Below are 19,956 nucleotides of genomic sequence, written 5' to 3'. Positions count from 1 at the left end.
AAATGTAAAGTCTCAAGAGTTTTTTTTTTTTTTTATGTATTAAAGTAATTGAATCCATAATCTAAAAGCATCCCGCAAAGAAAACTCCATGCCAAGATGGCTCTACTGATGAATTTTGTCCATCATTTAAGGAATTTTACCAGACAAAAATGATGCCATACCAACGTCTTCATGAAAGAATATTCCCAACACATTTTTAAGAAGCCAGCATCGTTCCAACACAAAACCAAGCAGAGACATTGCAAGAAACAGCTGCTACTGACCACTATTGCTTGGGAACAGATACACAAACATTCTCAACAAAATATTCAGAAAATTGAATCTTGCAATCAGGTGAAGTTTGATCCTGGAATACAATATTGGTTTAACATCTGAAAATTACAAAATTCATCACCTTAAGAGATAAAGGAATAAGGCCACAGAATTATTTCAATAGATGCAGAAAAAGCTTCGAAAAACTATCAATATACACTTATGACAACTGTCAGAAAACCTGATAAAGTGTATCCACAAAAACCTACAGCTATCATAATTTGGTGAAAAGACTGTGTCCCCCCCTAACATCGGGAACAAGGAAAAGAGGTCTGTTCTGGCCAGTTGGATTTAACATTTTACTAGAGAGCGTAGCTAATGCAATAGAAAGAGAAGTACATGCAAGTCACAAAAGTTAGCAAGAGCTAAAACTTTATTTATAAATTATGATCATTGTGTATGTAAAAACTCCTAAGCATTCTATCAAAAACAGAACAAAGCCTGACTAGATATAAGAATCAAATTTAGCAATACTGCAGGAAAAGAGGTCAAAAGATAAAAATCCATTTTTTCCTAGGATATCAGCAGTGAATAGTTGAAAAACGAAACTTAATACCATTTAAAATAGCATCAAAAAAAACCACTCAAATAAATTCCAAGAGCTAGAAGAAGCTTCACTGAAAATTATGTCCCATCCCTAGAGAAGATCTAAATGAAGATCTCTCTTCTGTCATGGGTTGGAGAATTCGCTGTTAAGAGGTCAATTTCTTCTCCAATTCCCCTGCAGATCTAAAACAATCTCAAAAAGTACGGCAAGATTTTATGGTAGAAACTGACAAGATGAATGTAAGTTTTATAGGAGAAGACAGGTGACCTAAAACAACCCAAACAGTTTTGGAAAGCAGAGTCCTGACATAAGGACCAATAGACCAACAGAATGACAAGCTGTGAAATAGACCCATACTTACAAAATAAAGTTCCGAAAAGAAGTTGCCGGACAATTTAACGCAGAAAGGACAATTAACGAGCAGTGCAGAAACAACTAGGTATTTCTATAGAACAGAAGGGAACTTTGAATTCATAGATCACTTCACACACAAGGGTTAGAACAAGATGGACCAAAGCCATCCACAGAGATTCTAGAAACATAGGAGCATAGGGGCGCCTGGGTGGCTCAGTCGGTTGAGCGGCCGACTTCGGCTCAGGTCACGATCTTGCGGTCTGTGAGTTCGAGCCCCACGTCGGGCTCTGTGCTGACGGCTTGGAGCCTGAAGCCTGTTTCGGATTCTGTGTCTCCCTCTCTCTGACCCTCCCCCCTTCATGCTCTGTCTCTCTCTGTCTCAAAAATAAATAAACGTTAAAAAAAATTAAAAAAAAAAAGAAACATAGGAGCATAATTTCATGATCTTGAGATAAAGATTTCTTCACCAAGAGGCAAAAAGACCTAATCACTAAAGTTGTAAAACGTTAAACTATACTTCATCAAAAACATATATACATATCCATGCATCAAAGGACCCTGGTTAAAAAAATAAAGTAAGCCATTAACTGGAAAAGAAAGTCATAACACATATACCTGACAAAGGACTTACATCTATGGCATATAAACAAATATTAAATAGGAATAAAAAGACAAAGAAAGAAAGGAACAAAAGACCTGAAGGCCCCTTTACAGAGGAGGGTCTAGGACCGTAAATATCACATGTGGGCAGACATGTGGAGCCATTCACCTCCCCCACTACCAGTGGAGGTGTGGAAAATGAAAATAGGACCAGAGAGTCCCTCGAGAAATGAAGATCCGTATCCAAAACCAGTCTTGTACAAGAAAGGCATAAAGGTTCTGTGTCCAAATAGCCCAAAGCTGAGCACAACCAAATGTCCAAGAAGCGGTAAATACATTATGTTCACACTGCAATACCCTTCAGCAATTAGAGGGGGCACCTGGGTGGCTCAGTCGGTTGAGCATCTGACTCCCGATTTTGGCTCAGGTCATGATCTCCTGAGACTGACCCTGTATCGGACTCTGCACTGACAGCACGAGGCCTCCTTGGGAGTCTCTCTGCCTGCCCCTCCCCCACTTGCGCTCGCTCACCCTCAAAATAAACTTTTCAGTGGAAGAAAACATACTGTTGTCACCTGTATGATTTCAGGTCGTCTCGAGCAGAGATTCCTATGCAGAGAGTGCACCAGATCCTAGGCTCCTCGTCACAGCAGGTCACCCTTACTGAGCACGATGTCCCGGGCACTATTCTAAGTGCCTCAGGGAGATTAACCGCCCAAGACTGATGAAGAGTCTCTGCGACATTCACTTTCCTTTAACAGGTGGAAAAAGCTGACCCACACATTCACACTGAGGGCCTCACCTGGCAGTCGCTTAATGAAGGCATTCAGTTAGTGACAATGACCCCTAGCTCCTGGGAGGAACAGCTTTGCCGCTGGCGAGGTGATGTCATGCTTCATATTGTACATCAGGTTCGGGACTTACAAGCCTAGAGTGAAACACAGGTTTTTGTGGAGCCCAGGCTGTGTGGCTCCCCTAGGGAGAGGCTCCCCTAGAGAGCAGGACCCCATGCTTGGTGAGACAGGCTCCTCCTTGCCCGGAGACCTCAGGGGACATGTTTGGGCCATAACAAGTCTTCCCACAGCCCCACCCAGCCCATGAGGGACAAACCCGACCCAGCAGGCTATGGTGGAAGGAAGTGAGGAGAACCCTCAGGTCTGGGGATATTGGTATGTAAATTTCCCATTGCTCTTTGGAAATCAATTATACACAGAGCCCATTATTTTGAAGCACACAAATGTCCGTGTCCATTGCCACATGTGGCCCAAAATACGAACCAAGCGCTTTACGGTCCCTGTCTGTGTAGACGTAGGACAGGCTTGCTTTCCAGGTCTCTGTTGGAGACTGGGGGGAACCTTGCCATGCTACCCTACATGCGTGGAGAGCTTCAGTCGCCCGTAACATGCCTTTGTGCAAAGGAGAAAGAAGGCGGCATTTCCCCGGGCAGAGGCAGCCCCATGCACCCATGCAGGACCCTCGCCAGGACGAGAGAAACAGGGCTTGGATGCCATCTCCCACCTGTCACACTGACAAGGCATCCTAGAGCTGAAGGTCACCTCCCCAACCACATGTGGCAGGCTTTACAGAGGCCACAGATTTCCACCTGAGGGGAGCTAATAAAACCCTTCAGAATTCCGCCTTCCATGTAGAGCTTGGCTATGGCAAGCCTGCCTCTGTGAAACTGTCCTTCGGATGAAAGCCCTATTGAGACAACAAAAAAATCCACTCCTGGCAGATGGCTAAGGGGTTGTTGCTGCGTGGAGAACACTAGTGATGCGTAACTGGCCCGGCTCCAAGGGTCGCAGTGTGTCATCCTTTCTGGGCAGAGGATCAACGTAGCACCAAGCCCAGGCAGAGAGCCGGGCCTTGGTTCTGCAGAGTTCTCAAAGGTGCGATGTCTTAGCTCAGGGACCTCCTGCACTCCTTCTCATGCACAAGACTCTCTGTTCCCTGGTTCAGCTACGTCAGGCAAAGACACGCTTCTTGAAAGTACTCTGAGGGGACAAGGGAGATTCAGTAAGCGTGGGCCCGGGGCCACACAGCCAATCGATCCAAATTCAAACGCAGGGCTTTCGACTGCACATGTGGTGTTTTTCCCACATGCTTCCCCCGCGTGGGATCCAAGCCAGGAGGACGCCCCCAACGTCAACAACTCTTAAGAGTGCGGTATTGCTGCCTCTAAGCCCAAAACATGCCTCCAGCAAATCCGAGGTAAGAGGACCCACTTCACGCACGCCACGCAGGCAAAAATTAAGTCGAGCAACAGACTGTGATAGGTGTAAAAACAGCTCCTCAAGATACCCGTGCCTCCATCCCCAAATCGGGGGTGGGTGGTGGGTAGGTCCTGCACGTGGCGAGGGGGAAGGAAGTACGCAGATAGAATTGCTGTGCCCAACATAATCGCAGGGGCCCGTAGAACAGAAGGGGGAGGCTGAAGGGGACAGAGAGGCCCAGGGAGGATTCTACCTGCGGGTACGGGCTATGGGGGAGGAAAGACCAGAGCCAAGAAATACAGGTGGCTTCTAGAAGCAGGAAAGGGCCAAGAAATGAACCTTGAGAAGAGAATGCAGCCCTGCCAACACCTTCGTTTTGAGCACAGCGGGACCTCGTTTCAAGCTTGTGCCCAACAGAACTGGAAGAGAAGTTCGCGGAGTTTTTCAGCTGCTGTGAAGGTGGCAGTCTGCTCCTACAGCAACAGGACATGAACACGCCCAGAACCCTCCCAGGCTCCCTGGTGCTGGGTGCTGTGGGAACACAAGACCCCAGATGGAGCGATGGAAGTGCTGGTGGCACCGGGGTCACCAAGCCCATATGCTGGTGGCAAGCAGACCACGGAGGAGGCTGCCACAGCACCCACGCAGAAGGGGACAGGCCAGGACAGGTGCCAGCAGAGGACAAGACTCACGGATGGACCAAGGGGACAGTCGTGGTGGCTGCTCACAAGGGCTGTGGGTGGGCGGGGCGATGAAAGAGGCAGGTGGGGTCTTGTTGGAGGTTCTTGGCACATCCCTTTTATCGCAGGGGCTTCGCCGGGTCCTACTGGGAGTCTCCAAAAGCTGTTCTGTACTCCTTAAAGCTGGTGCATGTCCCTGTCCCCAGAGGCACATGTGCCAGGGCACAGGGGTTGTCATTTACCATCTGCGGGGTGAGGCACCAGTGAGGCAAGAGGTGTGTTAGGAGGAGTGCAGGCGAGGGAGGAAATGACCACCATCTGCTCTGGCGCTTTGGGGGAAGGGGCAGGACAAGGACGAGGACACAGGCTTGGTGACCCCAGTTTAGTTGGAAGAACAGTCTTGAGGATGGAGCTTAAGGGACCCTGGTGTCCGTGGCAATGCCCTTAGCTATCAGTTTGTGGTCCCCACCTGGAAAGCCGCCTTGGGCCTGCTCACCAAGCGGGGCCACCTGCCATGGCCGGTCCACACTGGGAGGCTGTGGGCAGGGCACTTGGGTGGGGGACCTTGACCGAGGAGGGGTACGGCAGTGCAACAAGGGATCGGCTGCCTAGAGAAGACGGTCCATACAGGGAGGTGGAGAAGGGGAGGCTGGCCCCAGGACACAAGGATTCAGGAGGGGGAGCCTTCACTTTAGATGATGGATGCTATTTCCAGCCACAGTTGGGAGGAAAGGGCTTGTATATCTCCAACACCACAGAAGTTCATTTGTTTGAGGTTCTTGGCATGAGACACGAGGTAGCCCAGGCTGAACAAGTCCTGCTGAACAAGTCAGCCCAGTAAGACTGGGATAGAGGCTCAAGAATCAGAAGAGGTCATCATGAGCCCAGAGGAAAACTCTGAAGATATAGGGAAGTTTTGTAGGGTACATTTTCTGTTTTTAAATACAATTTATTGTCAGATTGCTTTACATATAACACCCAGCGCTCATCCCAACAAGTGCCCTCAATGCCCATCATCCATTTTCCCTCTCCCCCACCCCTCCTTCTACCCTCAGTTTGTTCTCTGTATTTAAGAGTCTCTTATGGTTTGCCTCCCTCTCTCTCTGTTTGTAACTCTTTTTGTTCCCCTTCTCTTCCCCCATGGTCTTCTGTTAAATTTCTCAAGATCCACATATGAGTGAAAACATAGGTTATCTGTCTTTCTTTGACTGACTTATTTCAGTCACCATAATACCTTCCAGTTCCATCCACGTTGCTGCAAGTGGCATAGTTTCATGTTTTCTCATTGCCAAGTAGTATTCCTTTGTACATATAAACCACATCTTCTGTATCTATTCATCAGTTGATGGAAATTTAAGCTCTTTCCAGAATTTGGCTATTGTTGAAAGCGCTGCTATAAACATTGGGGTGCACGTGCCCCTAGGCATCAGCACTCCTGTATCCCTTGGGTAAATTCCTAGCAGTGCTATTGCTGGGTCATAGGGTAGATCTATTTTTAATTTTTTGAGGAACCTCCACACTGTCTTCCAGAGCGGCTGTACCAGTTTGCATTCCCACCAACAGTGCAAGAGGGTTTCCATTTCTCCACATTCTCGCCAGCATCTATAGTCTCCTGAGTTGTTCATTTTAGCCACTCTGACCAGTGTGAGGAGGTATCTCAGTGTGGTTTTGATTTGTAGTTCCCTGATGATGAGTGACATTGAGCATCTTTTCATGTGTCTGTTGGCCATGTGGATGTCTTCTTTAGAGGACTGTCTATTCATGTTTTCTGCCCATTTCTTCACAGGATTATTTTTTTTTCGGGTGTTGAGTTTAAGTTCTTTACAGATTGTGGATACTAGCCCTTTATCCGATATGTAATTTGCAAATACCTTTTTCCATTCCATCGGTTGCCTTTTAGTTTTGTTGATTGTTTCCTTTGTAGTGCAGAAGCTTTTTATCTTCATGAGGTCCCAATAGTTCATTTTTGCTTTTAATTCCCTTGCCTTTGGAGACATGTTGAGCAAGAAATTGCTGTGGCTGAGGTCAAAGAGGTTGTTGCCTGATTTCTCCTCCAGGGTTTTGATGGTTTCCTGTCTCACATTTAGGTCTTTCATACATTTTGAGTTTATTTTTGTGTTTGGTGTAAGAAAGTGGTCTAGTTTCATTCTTCTGCATGTTGATGTCCAGGTCTCCCCCCCCCCCCCATTTGCTAAACAGACTGTCTTTTTTTCCATTGGATGCTCTTTCCTGCTTTGTCAAAGATGAGGTGGCCATACATTTGTGGGTCCAATTCTGGATTCTCTTCCATTGGTCTGTGTGTCCAATTCTATTCCATTGGTCTGTGTGTCTGTTTTTGGCCAATACCTTACTGTCTTGATGATTACAGCTTTGTAGTAGAGGCTAAAGTCTGGGATTGTGATGCCTCCCGCTTTGTTTTTTTTCTTCAATATTACTTTGGCTATTCGGGGTCTTTATATGGTTCCATATAAATTTTAGGACTGTTTTTTCTAGCTTTGAGAAGAATGCCAATGGAATTTTGATTGGGATTGCATTGGCTGTGTAGATTGCTTTGGGTAGTATTGACATATCAACAATATTCTTTCAATCCATAAACTTGGAATGTTTTTCAATTTTTTAATATTTCTTTTTGAGAGAGAGAGAGAGAGAGAGACAGAGCATGGGTGGAGGAGGGACTAAGAGAGAGGGAGACACAGAATCCAAAGCAAGCTCCAGGCTCTGAGCTGTAAGCACAGAGTCTGATGTGGGGCTTGAACTCATGGACCATTAGATCATGGCCTGAACCGAAGTCAGATGCTTAACCAACTGAGCCACCCAGGCGCCCCTGTTTTTCTTTTTCTTTGTGTCTTCTTCAGTTTCCTTCATAAGGTTTCTATAGTTTTCAGCATATAGGTCTATCTTTGATAGGTTTATTCCTAGGTATTTTATGGTTCTTGGTGAAATTTTGAATGGGATCAGCTTATTTCTCTTTCTGTTGCTTCATTATTGGTGTATAAAAATGCAACCGATTTCTGTACATTTTTTACCCTGTGACCTCGCTGAATTCATGTATCAGTGTTAGCAGCCTTTTAGTGGAGTCTTTCAGGTTTTCCATGTGGAGTATCATGTCGTCCATGAAAACTGAAGGTTTGACTTCTTCTTTGCCCATTTTGATACATTTAATTCCTTTTGTTGTCTGACTGCCGATGCTAGGACTTCCAAAACTATGTTAAACAACAGCGGTGAGAGTGGACATCCCTGTCTTGTTCCCATCTCAGGGGGAAAACTCTCAGTTCTTCCCCATTGAGGATTATATTAGTTGTGGGCTTTTCATGTATGGCTTTTATGATGTTTAAGTACGTTCCTTCTATCCCGACTTTCTTGAGGGCTTTTATCAAGAAAGTATGTTGTATTTTGTCAAGTGCTTTTTCTGCATCTATTGACAGGATCACATGGTTCTTCTCCTTTCTTTTATTAATGTGACGTATCACATTGACTGATTTGTGAATATTGAACCAGCCCTGCAGCCCAGGAATGAATTCCACTTGATCATGGTGAATAATTCTTTTTATATGTTGTAGAATTTGATTTGCTAGTATCTTGTTGAGAATTTTTGCATCCATGTTCGTCAGGAATATTGGTCTATAATTCTCCTTTTTTGTGGGGTCTCTGTCTGGTTTGGGAATCAAAGGAATGTTGGCCTTATAGAATGAGTCCAGAAGTTTTCCTTCCATTTCTATTTTTGGAACAGGTTGTAAAGAATAGGTATTAACTCTGCTTTAAATGTCTGATAGAATTCCCCAGGGAAGCATCTGGCCCAGGACTCTCATCTATTGGGAGATTTTTGATAACTCATTCCATTTCTTCACTAGTTATGGGTCTGTTCCAATTTTCTATTTCATCCTGTTTGAGTTCGGGTAGTGTGTGGGTGTCTAGGCATTTGTTCATTTCTTCCAGGTTATCCAGTTTGTTGGCATATAATTTTTCAGAGTATTATCTGATAAATGCTTGTATCACCAAGGAATTGGTCATGATAAATCCATTTTATTTTTTTTTAATTTTTTAAAAAATGTTTTCATTTTTATTTTTGAGACAGAGAGAGACAGAGCGTGACCAGGGGAGGGGCAGAGAGAGAGGGAGACACAGAATCTGAAGCAGGCTCCAGGCTCCGTGCTGTCAGCACAGAGCCTGATGTGGGGCTCGAACTCACAGACTGTGAGATCATGACCTGAGCTGAAGTCAGACACTTAACTGATTGAGCCACCCAGGTGCCCCGATAAATCCATTTTAATTTGTGACTTTATCTATTTGGATCCTCTCTCTTTGCTTTTTGAGAAACCTGGCGAGGGGGTTATCAATTTTGTTAATTTTTTCAAAAAAAAAAAAAAAACAACTCTTACTTTCATTGATCTGTTCTTTTTTTCTAGATTCTAAATAGTTTGTTTCTGCTCTGATCTTTATCATTTCTCTTCTTCTGCTGGGGTTTCTTTGGTGTTCTGCTTCTAGTTCCTTTAGGTGTGCTGTCTGATTTTGTGTTTTGGATTTTTCTTGTTTCTTGAGATAGGTCTGGATGGCAATGCATTTTCCTCTTAGGACTGCCTCTGCTGCGTCCCAAAGGGTCTGGGTTGCTATGTTTTCATTTTCATTTGTTTCCATATATTTTTTAAATTTCTTCTCTAATTGCCTGGTTGACCCATTCGTTCTTTAGTAGGATGTTCTTTAACCTCCATGCTTTTGGAGGTTTTCCAGACTTTTTCCTGTGGTTGATTTCAAGTTTCATAGAGTTATGATCTGAAAGTGTGCATGGTATGATTAATTCTTTTATATTTATTGAGGGCTGTTTTGTGACCTAGTATGTGATCTATCTTGGAGAATGTTCCATGTACACTTGAGAAGAATGTGTGTTCTGCTGCTTTAGGATGACAAGTTGTGACTATCTTTCAAGTCCATCTGGTCCCATGTATCATTCAGGGCCACTGTTTCTTTATTGATTTTCTGTCTATATGATATGTCCATTGTTGTAAGTGAAGTATTCAAGTCCCCTGCAATTACTGTATTCTTACCAGTAAGATTGCTTATGTTTGTAACTGTTTTACGTATTTGGGTGCCTCCAAATTTGGTGCACAAATATTTATGACTGTTAGGTATTCTTGATGGATAGACCCCATAATTATTATACAATGCCCTTCTTCATCTCTTGTTACAACCTTTAGTTTAAAATCTAGTCTGAGTATGGCCACTCTAGCTTTCTTTTGACTTTGCAGGGTACTTCCAGACGTGGAACAGGGGTTCAAAAAAATCCATCTCGTCTGGATCTTAAGGGAAAGAAGAGTCCAGCTGACTTCAGGGTCCACACCACAATATTTAAAGTTGACAAGGGGGCTGCTGTAGTGGAGGTGGGAATGGAAAGACCCAAGGAGCTCCCCCCAAAGTCCCTGGCTACATGGTGCTTGGGGTTCAAATCTCTTAACCTTAAGATTTGATCATTAGAGTACAAGTTGTACCTTAAATGAACATCACCCTCAAGCCAGAAGGACAAGATCGCTTCTGGGCCTTTTGGTGAAGATCAAGGGAAGCCAGAGAGGCAGGAAATAAGGAACGTCATTACTCCAAGGGGAACAGGGTAGACCAGGAGGGGTTAGTTCTGTAACCTAGCACACACTTGGGTGCCTGAGCCCTTGACCTCAAGGACAGACATATGGGACTGTTGCTCATGTTTTTCTACACCCCACACCACTGCTGCCTCACCAGAAAACTTTCTGTGGCTGCTGTGTCTAGTGTACATGATCTACAGAGAGACTTCAAAGCATCGTGGTGCCTCAGGAGTAAAGGTGCAGCCACACTCAGCAGTTTGCTTCTGGGGCACACACGTGGGTTGTGGCAAGCTCGTGAAATACCAGTCTGTAACCACAGATGCGCAAGAACCCCGATTCTGAAATCTCATGCATGTTTCACAGTGTGGACTGGGATCTGGGCATGCATGGCCCCCAGTTTCTCAAGGACACAGTTCACATTTCCTGGTCAACTGTGACTCCTTCCAACAGGAAACAGTCCATGACCATGGTCTGCATCTTCAACGACCCAAGTTATCTAACACACACAAGTAACTTCACAGTCCATGTGGGAGGTTATCCAACAGGATATACTCAGATACTCAACAGAGAAGGACTGGCAAAAGGGGGTAAGTGGTCCAAATGCAATTTATTTATTTCTGGCCCCAAAGATGGAATAAATAACAACAAGAGCTAGAGTAACTAAAAGCGGCCCAAATGTATTGGGTGCATACAGTGGGCAGGTTCTCATTGACCTGGAGGCTGGAAGTCCAGGATCAAGGTGCCAGAGAGCTGCTTCCTAGAGAAGCACTGTGAGCTCACACAGCCCTTCCCTTGTGTGGTGTGGTCCTAGTCTCTTCTTAGAGGGACACCAGTTGTAGTGATTGGAGCCACACTTTCAGGACCTCATGTAACTCTAAGTACCTCCTTAAAGGTCTGTCTCCAAATATGGTCACATTGGGGGTTAGGAATTTGTGTCACTGAGAAGACTATTCAGTCCACAGCACATGGATTCATCTACTCCTCACCATCTCACGGGAGGTACTATTACCTCACATAGAAATAGAGGCACGAGGTACACAGTGGGCATTCGGGGTCTAGAGCCTGTGCTCCTGACCACCAGGTGATCCTGCCTTCCCTGGACACCAGTGCACTTCCGGTAAGCACACTGGAGGAACATTCCCCGGCAAGGATACTTTGAAACATCTGGGAACCTTCCTAAGTGATCAGCCAAGTTGAGAACCAGGAGTTAAGAAACCTAGCCTCTGCCTTCTCCTTGGAGTCATCACATCTCCAGATGCTACACACAATCCTTAGTTTGCCTTGTGTAAACGAGGCATTGAACGAGGAGGGGACTCCTTCAATGCAGGACCATGGTGACATGGCAGATGTGTCACAGAGCCCTCAAACCGTTAGAGACGTGCAAATAGATGCCACGGTCAGTCCTCAGTCTTAGTTTTTAAAGGTTCGTGGCACTGAGAAAGACCTTAAATCTTTCTTGTCTAAATACAGCCATGCCTGGAGAGTCCCTTATTACAGCAGAGGGGAGCTGATGGGGTTCAGTGAACCCACAGCATGGTGGTCACCATCAGAGTTGGTGTTAGTTCATTTATCCAACAAAGAGCAAAAGGCCAAAGGCCAGAAAGCAAAGGAGGCAACAAACAAGGAAGAGAAGAAGTAAGAATGGGTCCTAGAATGGATGGTTTTCCCAACAAACTGAAAAGCCCCAAGTTTCTAGGTTAGAAGGCACAATTCTGAGAACATCCAGAAAGATAAAATGAAGGTTAACCACAAGAGGCCACAGACTTTTCTCCAAGAAAAGTTAAGAGTAACACAAAATCTGAAGGAGTTTGAGAGAAGCCTTGAGTTAACAATTTACACCCAGCCAAGCTGTTATTTGTGCATAAAGCAGAGGAAAAGGCATTACTGGAAGATTAAGGCAATAGTCAAGAAAAACATTAACAAGTGCAGTCTAAACCATCATATTATAACACAATATAAGGCTGCAAAAGATAGAGCAGTGGGAGGTCAACCTAAGAATTAACCCTCCAGTCAATGGAGCTGAACAGCTTTAAAATGGGTCCCCAATAGAATTTTGTACAAGTTAGGTACACAGATTCATGGGATCACTATTTTTCAGGCTTATACTGGAGGCTATAACACACATAACAACTCCAAGAATCAGAAACAAAGTCTACAACATAGAATACAATCCTAAGAAGAAATTTACATACCATTTATAAATGAGAACAAAGTGGGCAGATGATAGACACACCCAAAAAGACGATAGAAAATTTAAGAATTGGGTAGCAATGAAACTTTAAAAAAGAGGTTAAAGAGACCAGGATCAAGCTCTCCTGATTACCAAAAGCCTCATTAATGGGATGGTATGTGTTCATGAAGGAGAAGACGATCACAAGAATGCAAGTTCTTTCTTCCCAAGTCATTTCATAAATGTAATACAGTCCTTGTTAAAGTCCCAGGAACATTTTTCATGGAGTGTGACAAGATTATTCTGAAATTCAAAACAAGACCCGGGACCAGTTTTGGGAAAACATAAACAAATGACACTGCTCTCACCAGATACCAAAAAGAGATTACAAAGCAGAAATATACCTAACTATGAAAGACAACACAGACCCAGGTGTGGGGGGGGGTATTGTGTTAAAGGAGGGATTTCACAGAAGCAGAAAAAGATTCTACTGTAACTTGTGTAGAGACAATTGGGTGTACTTATTTAATTTTTTTTTAACGTTTATTTATTTTTGAGACAGGGAGAGACAGAGCATGAACAGCGGAGGGTCAGAGAGAGGGAGGCACAGAATCTGAAACAGGCTCCAGGCTCTGAGCTGTCAGCACAGAGCCCGACGTGGGGCTCGAACTCACAGACCGCGAGATCATGACCTGAGCCGAAGTCGGCCACTTAACCGACTGAGCCACCCAAGCGCCCCATGGGTGTACTTATTTAAAAAAAAATATATATATATATATACACAATGGAATACTACGTGGCAATGAGAAAAAATGAAATATGGCCTTTTGTAGCAACATGGATGGAACTGGAGAGTGTGATGCTAAGTGAAATAAGCCATACAGAGAAAGACAGATACCATATGGTTTCACTCTTATGTGGATCCTGAGAAACATAACAGAAACCCATGGGGGAGGGGAAGGAAAAAAAAAAAAAAAAGAGGTTAGAGTGGGAGAGAGCCAAAGCATTAGAGACTGTTAAAAACTGAGAACAAACTGAGGGTTGATGGGGGGTGGGAGGGAGGGCAGGGTGGGTGATGGGTATTGAGGAGGGCACTTTTTGGGATGAGCACTGGGTGTTGTATGGAAACCAATTTGACAGTAAATTTCATATATTAAAAAATAAAAAAAAATTAAAAAAATAAAAAAAAAAAAACAAAAACAAAATACAAATTGAATTGACACCACTCACCAGAATGACTAAAATAAAAAAGATGGAAAACACCAAGTTTTGGTAAAAACATGGAGCAGCTGAAGTTCTCATCTACTGTCAGTGGGAATGTAAATTGGCACAAACACTTGGAAAAACTGTTGCATAGTATCTGATAAAACGGAACATAGGCATACCCTATTCTTAGGTATATAACCAACAGAAATGGGTAAATAAGCTCATCAAGAGACCTGTTCAAGGATGTTCATAACAGCACTATTTGTAATAGCCCAATCCTGGAAACTCCTCATACACACAGCAATAGTTAGATGGAGAAAATGAATAAATACATTCCATGCAAGGAATACTGTACACAATTCAAATGAAACTTCTACAGTTACATGCAACAATGAGGATGAATCTCACAAGCAAAGGAAACCAGAAACAAATAAATATAAATTGTATGATTCCATCCGTATAAATCACAAAAAGAGTGAAATCTAATATGTGCTGTTAGAAGTCCTAATTAATGGGTTTGGAGGTGTATAGTGACTAGAACAGGGCATAAGGTGAACTTCTGGAGTGGTGGTGTTTTTTTTGTTTTTTTTTTTTTAGTTTATGTTTATGTGTTAGGCTTTAATAAAGGAAGATTTAAAAAAAAAAAAAAAAAAAAAAAAAAAAGGTTGGAGCCCTACCTCATGACCCACAGAACTAAGTTTTAATAAAAACGAAAACTATTACAAAAAAATGAACAAATGTTGAGGACTTTAGGGTTTTAAAACCCTTTACAAATAAAAGGTTTTAAAAGCCATGGAAGAGAAGACTGGTATTTGTGAGCATATGAGGACATTAGGGTTCCACAGAAGAAAAGCACAGTTCAGGGGTCCCTGGCTGGCTCAGTCAGTACAAGGTGTGAATCTTGATCTCAAGGTGGTGGGTTCAAGCCCCATATTTGGCATAGAGATTACTCAAAAGTAAAATCTTCAAAAAGTTAAAAAAAAAAAAAGAAAAAAAGAAAAGTTCAAAGGCAAGGAACATTCCCCAGAAGATATTAACACATGTGACAAGAAATCCAAAATAATTATATACATTTCACTTGAGGGGGAAAGGGGATAAAGCCTCTTATGTTGAAAAATTATTTCACTCAGGTGCACCTGGGTGGCTCAGTTGATTGAGCATCCCAACCTGTGATTTCGGTTCAGGTCATAATCTCACGATTTGTGAGCTTGAGCTCCACATCAGGCTATCTGCTGTCACTGCAGAGCCCTCTTTGAATCCTCTGTCCCCTTCTATCTGCCCTCCTCCATTTGTGTTCTCTCTTGCTCACTCTAAAAAATAAACATTAAAAAAATGTTTTTCAAATAATTTCATGCATATATGGAATTTTGGAAAGAAAACAGTGTTGGAAAAGCACTCCTCCTCCCTGAAAAAGGAGCCGGACAGAAAGCAGAAAAGTGAAAACAGCTGCAGGGACCGAACTAAAAAGGAAGAAAGGAGAAATTCCATTAAGACTCTACAAACAGGGGATGGCAGAGTCTGAAACTCTGCAGCTTGTTACCGGGCACAGCTCTGGTGGGAAGGGCGGATCCCCAGGAGCAGAGTGAAGGCCAGTTATCCTCAGGCCACATGGGGAGAGGTGGTACCCCTGCTGGGAGGACATCTGGTGGAGGTTGTGTGGCCACCCGGTCCCAGCAGACCCTGGAGAACAACCACATTTGCTGGTGCTGGAACAAGGTCATTAAAGGCAAAGACTGTGGCCAGATGCGTGTTGTGATTTTCCATGATCCCTGAAACACCAATGCTACACAACAGTGTGAACTTTTCCTGGGGTGAGCTGGTGCCCAGCCTGGTCTCTGGGCATCAGCAGGTCCCCAGAACGTTTCTGGGTGAGGCCAGCACCCGGCCATTGCTCGGGGAGACCCTCCTGCAGAGGATCAGAGCAGGTCCGAGCTGCAGTCCCTCAGAAGTGAGGGGTCGGGAAACACAGCCGCAACGGAAATAAAACTCAGGAAGGAAGTGCCGCCTGGCAACCTGATGGCTTGGTAATAGTCAGTGTAAAAGCAGGAGCGGAAAAAGGCGGAGACAAAGGCCGGGTATGTGATTGCTGCTCGGGGAGAACAGAGTTCTGATACTAGAGACTGGGTAATCGGTTGATACCATTTTCACTGCTCCCGCGCATGTGCATACACACCTGCAAGCGCCACAACAATCCCCTCCAGTGAGCTGAGCAGCGCCATCTAGTGGAGAACGAAGTCATTACACTAAGCCCCGCCCTACTGGGCCAACCTTGCTCTTCAGGAACACAAGTCTCTCTGCCTGCCTAGTTTATGTACTGTAAAGCCCTTCATAGTTTGACTTCCAGGGGAAAACCAGGTAATTTCAATCATATTTCAGTCTGTTCACTGGACCATCTATTCAATTTTTTTTTTCGTTTCTTTTTTCTTGAAAACAGAAAAAATTTTTATTTTCAATTTTTATTAAAAATATTTTAAATTTTTTTCTAATATATTTTTTACTTTCTTGTGAAATTTTCAAATTCTATTTTACTTCCATCATTTCATTTTATTCTATTTCACTGTATTCATTTTTTCAACTTTTCAAACGTTTTCCTTTTTATATATATATATATTTTTTCTTTTTTTCTCTCATCTGTCAAGCTCCTTTCAACACCCAGACCTAAACGCACCTAGGATCTAGCATCATTTATTTGATTTGTGTGTGTGTGTGTGTGTGTGCGCGCGTGCACGCATGTGCGCACGTGCATGTGCCTGTGGGCCAGTGTGTTTTTTTAATTGTTTTAATTTTAATTGTTTTACCTTATTAATTCCTTTTCTTCCCTCAAAATGATGCAATGAAGGAATTCACCCCAAAAGAAAGAGCGGGTAGAAACGACAGCCAGGGACTTAACACAGATACAAGCAAGGGGTCTGAACCAGAATTTAGAATCATGATAATAAGAATACTAGCTGGAGTCAAAAATAGATTATAATCCCTCTCTGAGGAGATAAAAAAAGTAAAACCTAGTCAGGATGAAATAAAAAATTCTATAACTGAGCTGCAACCTCGAATGGATGCCACAGCAGCAACGATGGATGAGGCAGAACAGTGATAACAAAGCACAAACTTCTGGAGAATAATGACAGAAAAAAGAGGAACACTTAAGCAAAAGAGCATGATTTAAGAATTAGAGAAATCTGACTCATTAAAAAGGAACAACATCTGGCTCATAGGGGTCCCAGAAGATGAAGAGAGAGAAAAGGGGGTAGAAGGGTTATGTGAGCAAATCATAGTGGAAAACGTTCCTAACCTGGGGAAAGACACAGACATCAAAATCCAGGAAGCACAGATGACAAAAACCGACCATCAACAAGGTATATCATAGTCAAATTCACAAAATACTCAGACAAGGAGAGAACCATGAAAGCAGCAAGGGAAAAAAGTCCTTAACCTACAAGGGAAGACAGATCAGGTTTGCAGCAGACCTGTCCGCAGAAACTTGGCAGGCCAGAAAGGAGTGGCAGGATGTATTCAAGGTGCTGAATCAGAAAAATATGAAGCCAAGAATTCTTTATCCAGCAAGGCTGTTATTCAAAATAGGAGAGACTAAAAGTTTCCCAGACAAACAAAAATTAAAGGAGTTCATGACCACTAAACTAGCCCTGCAAGAAATTTTAAGGGGGAATCTCTGAGGGGGAGAAAAGACAAAAAAAAAAAAAAAAAAAAAGACCAAAAGCAACGAAGACTAGAAAGGACCAGAGAACCCCACCAGAAACTCCAACTCTACAAGAAACATAATGGCTACAAATTCATATCTTTCAGTACTCACTCTAAACATCAACTGACTAACTCTAATCAAAAGACATAGGGTAACAGAATGGTTAAGAAAACAAGATCTATCTATATGCTGTTTACAAGAGACCCTCTTAAGACCTAAAGACGCCTTCAGATTGAAAGTAAGGGGATGGAGAACCATCTGTCATGCTAATGGTCAACAAAAGAAAGCCGGAGCAGCCATACTACATCAGACAATCTAGACTTTAAAATCAAGACTGTAACAAGAGATGAAGAAGGGCATTATATCATAATTAAGGAGTATATCCATCAACAAGACCTAACAATTGTAAACATTTATGCTCCAAATGTGAAAGCACCCAAATATATAAATCAATTAATCACAAACATAAAGAAACTCATTGATAATAATACCATAATAGTAGGGGACTTAAATAGCCCACTTACAACAATGGACACATCATCTAAACAGAAAATCAACAAGGAAACACCAGTGTGTGAATGACACACTGGAACAGATGGACTTAATAGATACATTCAGAACATTTCATGCTAAAGCAGAGGAATATACATTCTTCTCCAGTGCATGTAGAACATTCTCCACAATATATCATACACTGGGACACAAATCAACCCTCAACAAGTACAAAAAGATCAAGATCATACCGTGCGTATTTTCAGACCACACGCTATGAAACTCGAAATCAACCACAAGAAAAATTTTGGAAAAATAACAAATACTTGGAGACTAAAGAACAACCTACTAAAGAATGAATGGGCTAACCAAGAAGTTAAAGAGGAAATTGAAAAGTACATGGAAGCCAATGAAAATGATGACACCACAGCTAAAACCTCTGGGATGCAGCAAACGGGGTCATAAGAGGGAAGTATATAGCAATCCAGGCCTTCCTAAAGAATGAAGAAAGGTCTCATGTACACAACCTAACCTTACACCTTAAAGAGCTGGGAAAAGAACAGCAAATAAAACCCAAAACCAGCAGAAGACAGGAAATAATGAAGATTAGAGCAGAAACGAATCTTATTGAAACCAAAACCCAAAAACCAGACAAACAAAAAACCCCAGCAGAACAGATCAATGAAACCAGCAGCTGGTTCTTTGAAAGAATTAACAAAACTGATAAACCCCTAGCCAGTATGATCAAAAAGGAAAGGACCCAAATAAATAAAATCAAGAATGAAAGAGGAGATCACAACCAACACAGAAGAAATAAAAACAATAATAAGAGAATATTATGAGCAATTATACACCAATAAAATGGGCAATCTGGAAGAAAAGGACAAATTCCTAGAAATGTATACATGACCAAAACTGAAAGAAGAAGAAATAGAAAACTTGAACAGACCCATAACCGGTATAGAAATTGATTTAGTAACCAAAAACCTCCCAAAAAACTAGAGTCCAGGGCCAGATGGCTTTCCAAGGGAATTCTACCAAACATTTAAGGAAGAGTTAATACCTATACTCTTGAAGGTGTTGCAAAAAATAGAAATGGAAGGAAAACTTCCAAACTCTTTCTATAAAGCCAGCATTACCTTGATTCCAAAACCAGGCAAAGACCCCATGAAAAAGAACTATAGACCAATATCCCTGATGAACATGGATGCAGAAATCCTCAACAAGATATTAGTGTGCCTGATTCAACAATACATTGAAAAAATTATTCACCACGACTGAGGGGATTTATACCTGGGAGGCAGGGCTGGTTCAATATCTACAAAACAAACAATGTGATTCATCACATCAATAAAAGAAAGGACAACGTTAAAAAATAAAAAATTAAAAATGGGGCGCCTGGGTGGCTCAGTCGGTTAAGCGGCCGACTTCAGCTCAGGTCGTGATCTCGCGGTCCGTGAGTTCGAGCCCCACATCGGGCTCTGTGCTGACAGCTCAGAGCCTAGAGCCTGTTTCAGATTCTGTGTCTCCCTCTCTCTGACCCTCCCCCGTTCATGCTCTGTCTCTCTCTGTCTCAAAAATAAACGTTAAAAAAATTTTTTAAAAATAAATAAAAGAAAGGACAAGAACCACATGATTCCCTCAATAGATGCAAAGAAAGCATTTGACAAAATACAATATCCTTTCTTGACAAAAACACTCAGGAAAGAAGGGATAGAAGGAGCATACCTCGAGATCATAAAAGCCATGTATGAAAGACCCAATGCTAATATCATCCTTGGGAAAAACTGAAAGCATTCCCCCTAAGGTCAAGAACAAGACAGGGGTGTCCACTCTCACCACTGCTATTCAACATAGTACTGGAAGTCTTAGCCTCAGCAATCAGACAACACAAATAAATAAAAGGCATCCAAATCGGCCAGGAGGAGGTCAAATTTTCACTCTTTGCAGGTGACATGATACTCTATATGGAAAACTCAAAAGATTCCACCAAAAAACTGCTAGAACGGATCCATGAATTCAGCAAAGTGGCAAGATATAAAATCAATGCACAGAAATCAGTTGCATCCCTATACACCAACAATGAAGCAACAGAAAGAGAAATCAAGGAAT

This window comes from Panthera onca, chromosome E3, assembly GCF_046562875.1.
Source record: "Panthera onca isolate mPanOnc1 chromosome E3, mPanOnc1 haplotype 2, whole genome shotgun sequence".
In the NCBI taxonomy this organism is placed as follows: domain Eukaryota; kingdom Metazoa; phylum Chordata; class Mammalia; order Carnivora; family Felidae; genus Panthera; species Panthera onca.
Note: the sequence above shows the minus strand (reverse complement) of the source record.